Below are 4341 nucleotides of genomic sequence, written 5' to 3'. Positions count from 1 at the left end.
CTTTCTCTAAAACAGCCCACGTTTCTTCTTTTGAATTCTCTCTCCCCTCCCTTCTTACACCTAACAAGTAGTTCATTTTAAATTCCTAAGACTTCATGTGCATATGCTCAACTCTTAATGGCAGCCATAATCGAACCTATCATCTGATCCTCTCACCAAAGGATTCCTCCAAAAGCTATCAAGCTTCCGTGACCCTTCCTCAGGCAATTGGGAAGCTTCCCAGTGTACTTCTTCTTTGACTATATAGCACAAAAATCTATCCACTTTTGCTAGTTCTCATGTTCACCGAGCAACCATGCGCCTATTGTTTGCAAAAGGAGACAAATTTTCAGAAAACATTAATGTTTAGTACTGTTCCTTGCGTCGTTTTCAATGGCTTTTGGGCGTTGCTTAGTTGACCACCATGGAGAGTCACGGGGTTTCATCTCACATCAAAGAGTGGATTATATATAAACAAGAGAACCCAAGATTTCAAACATGTTAGAGAGAGAGAGAGAGAGAGAGATTTGTGCCTTTTATATTTTTTACTTTTCAAATAAAGCCTGCATTGACATTCAAAACTTAGACATACACTTGGTTTAGACTTTAGAGTATGGCGCCCCTTGGTAATGGAAAGAAAGGGACGTACTTTTTTGAGGGGGTGGGGGGGACGGCTGCTAATTAGCAAGTCATGATCAGGAGCCATCAGATAGCACACTTTGAGTGCACCTCTGCACTTGGCTTCCCTTCATCTGCTTTCGGGCCCCACAACTGATAGACTGTCAGCCAAAGATGAAAGGCAGCCAGGTGCAGAGGCACACTCAAAGTGTGCCATGTGATGGCACTGGCCTGATCTTGGCTCAATTATTAGTCAAGGGAAAAACCTCGCCCTTGATTGGTAAAATCCGTGAGGTCCCCTGCTCATTAAGATGTACACCCAGCTTTGATCTTGTGTTGGGCAAAAAATGCTCCATGTGGGTTTCAAACTCATGACGTCCTGTCAACTTGGATTCAGTGAGATAGTTTGATTCATAAACCAACAGGATCTCAGCTTGTTTGGTATGAGCTGTTAAGTGCACCTCACCTTGTATTGAGACGTTGCAAGTTCAAAACCCCAACCGTACGTCGTATAACTGGTGGGGTCAGCCTAACCCCAGCTTGCCTATAAAAGAAAACACCATAAAAGGACCATATATTTTTTGTGTTTTCTGTAAAAAACTGCTTAATTTAAATATTGATAATTACGTTTATTGCGTTACAATTTATGTTTTAAAGGAAGCTGATACAAAAATCACTCAGTTGACCTTTTTTTAGTTAAAACAAAGTGATTGAAATGCCCTCTTTCTTGATTTGTTTAACAAAAACCCATAAGATGACTAAGATGAGTTGTATTGCAGAAAAAAAAGAAACACAGAAGTGTTTACACTCTCACTAAAGTGTTTGAAATGCATTCACATAACGTAGGTAGTTAAATGTGATAACCCAAATGATGTCGGGTGGCTTTTGTAAATAGCTGATAGGTTAGGCTGCTTCTTGTAAGTTATATACTCTCTCTCTCTCTCTCTCAAGTGATCGACTCGAATTTTATTGAGATAGCTGAACTAGTTAGAGTTGATTTTCTTAACTCAGGGATATTGAGTTTCAATTCCAGGGGGCAGCCCTTAGTTTGACTGAAAGAAAAAAACAGTGAATCAAGAATCTTTGCTTGGAAAATTTTAAACATAACTGCTGCATCATGTGCATCGCCCACACAGCCATCCTCTTGGCATTTCTCGAGATGGGAGTGATCTCCATCTTAAGAAATGTTGAGATGGGTGGCTGTCGGCATCGCCGCATAAAAATGGCCTCTATATATATGTTTGGTAAGATCTATCCAAATTCTAACAAGGTGTGAGGCATTAGAAAGTGCTCCTGTCGGATTTGGATAAGCATAAGCCGGCCAGGACACTTCCCAACTTTTTAAGCTTCCACAAAGTTTATGATAACATAAAAAAAAAATGGCAGCCAACAAATGCTGTGGCAAATACCCTAACAGTCAACCTTTACTAAAATCTAAACTTTGTTGGCTCAGATAACACACGTTAGTACAGTCGGACCCCACATGCATATTTGTTAATATGCTTGTAGGGATTAGGCTTTATTTGACTAAAAAATTGCATCCTAATAAACCCTAAAAAATGAGTAATGCTACGTAGGGTGCTCTCAGAGTACCTACTCCTAGATACTAGAAATCACAATTGTAGGTTGTATCTTCTCAATTAAACCTTATGGATCTTCTCAACACAGTTTATTTGATAAAAATCATGCTTTAGATCATGTTTTTTGGACATAAAAGTAGGAATTTTTAAGTCATGAAATTTTGATACATTGTGAGAAGTTGATTTTTAAAGGTCTTAAAAAACATACATATATGCTATAATCACATGACCAAAAACTTTTTTTCTACTAAATAATCCTTATAGATCATATCTGTAGGGTCTGATCAACTAATTTTTTTTTAAGAAATTTAACAATCTAAAGCTTCTATTAGGTGGGAGTAGGTACTCCGGGATCACCCAATCATTACCGCTCAAAAATACCGTGGTGGTGCTTTGCAATGATTGTCAAGATAAGGAGTAATTTGTTAATTATATAAAATTATAGTATTTTTAAGAAAAATAGTAATTTTTGTAAATCCATGGAAATGATTTTGACTGTTGCCTATTTTAAATAAAAGGCAAATAGCCCACAAGGCGCCGTACAGTTGGCTTAAGACATTCAAGTTGAACCAATGGGGGCTCCGCTTGTCTGGTAGGAGCAGTTAGGGCAGGTCACCTTGTGTTGGGACGTTGGAAGTTCCAACCCCAAATGGTATGGTTGTATAACTTGTAGGGGTCTGCCTAACTCCAGTTGTCTCTGTAAAAAAAAGACATTTAAGTTGAAGTAGCAAGTTCAATACTTTGGATGCCCCTTGCTGCAAAGACTAAAGCCAGCAGGAAAATATCTTGGGTGGACAACACGTGACATTTTATACCGCCAATGTCGAAATAGGGCACGTTTAGCATACCTTTGTTTTTTTTTTTCCTGCAAATCTGATCGACATGGTTCATTTGCTAGGAATCAACACTTTAATCTTGTTTTTTCTAACAAAAAATGTAATTTTTAGGTTTACATATTTATAAAAAAATTCATGCGGAAGACCCAAAATGAATTTCTTTTTTGGTTCATATCGCTGACCCCAATTGTTTTGGGATGAAGGCGTAGTTGTTGTTGTTGTTGTTGTACATATTTATAAAAAAATTGGATCGTTGATTTTGAAATTCTATAAAAACCTATCCACGTGCTACGATCAGATGATCTAATAGTTAACCCCCATGCAATCAAGCGTGTAAATCATATTCATATAATTAGTAAGGTTAAAAAAAAAATCCATCAAGATTCTCAATCTATAGTGTAACGCTTTGTAAATTTTATCGACTAAATAGACTTGAATTTAATGGCCTAATTGTGGTATGAGAATATTTTCATTGATTTTATTTTAATCTAAATTGAATTCTGGATATCCTGTTTGGATCTTTGAAATTGGGTCCCGGATATCTCATTCGGATATTCGATATTGGATCTTGGATATCTTATTTGGATCTTCAATATTGGATCCCAAATATCTTAATTGGATATCTAATAGTAGATTCCATATAATTGTTCGGATCCTTAATATCAGATCATCGATATCATAAGTAGATTTAATATTGGATCCAAAGCATATTATGTGGATCCACAAATTTTAAATTAAATCTTAAAAGAAAAAAAATCAATATAGAATCTATAGCATTGTATTTGGATCCATAATATTTTACTCGATGGTTGGGTCCCAAAATTAGTACCCCAAAAATCTGGATCCAAAATGCTTTATTTGGATCCTTTACATCAGAATTTTGATATCTTAATATAGATTTTATATCAAAATCTTTAGGGTCCAATTAAATTTTTTATATTGGATCCATAATAATTTATTTGCATTCATATCGGAAGGTTTGGATCCTTGTAATTTAATATTAAAATATTTAGATCTTTGGATAGACCCGAATAGTCCATATATGAAACCAACATAATGGACTGTGGGTCCCTGTATAGAAGATTCAAACTCGCATTTTTTTTAAGCTTACACTATCACGCGTGAGGGGCATGACAAAAGTGAAAAAAAAAATATAACAAGGGGGTGTGACACGTAAGTGTTCGTTGTTGAACCCTAATGACATGGAGACACTTAAAGTGAAAAAAAAAAGAACCTGAAACATAAAAAGAAAAGTAAAAGTGGGGAGGGTGTGACTATTATCAACTAATTAGAAATTAGAATGTTTCATTAGTGGCATAGTATTTGAT

The sequence above is a fragment of the Nuphar pumila genome, chromosome 3 (genome assembly GCF_984573655.1).
Source record: "Nuphar pumila chromosome 3, dmNupPumi1.hap1.1, whole genome shotgun sequence".
Lineage (NCBI taxonomy): Eukaryota > Viridiplantae > Streptophyta > Magnoliopsida > Nymphaeales > Nymphaeaceae > Nuphar > Nuphar pumila.
The sequence above is the reverse complement of the archived record's forward strand: the minus strand, read 5'-3'. Positions refer to the sequence as shown.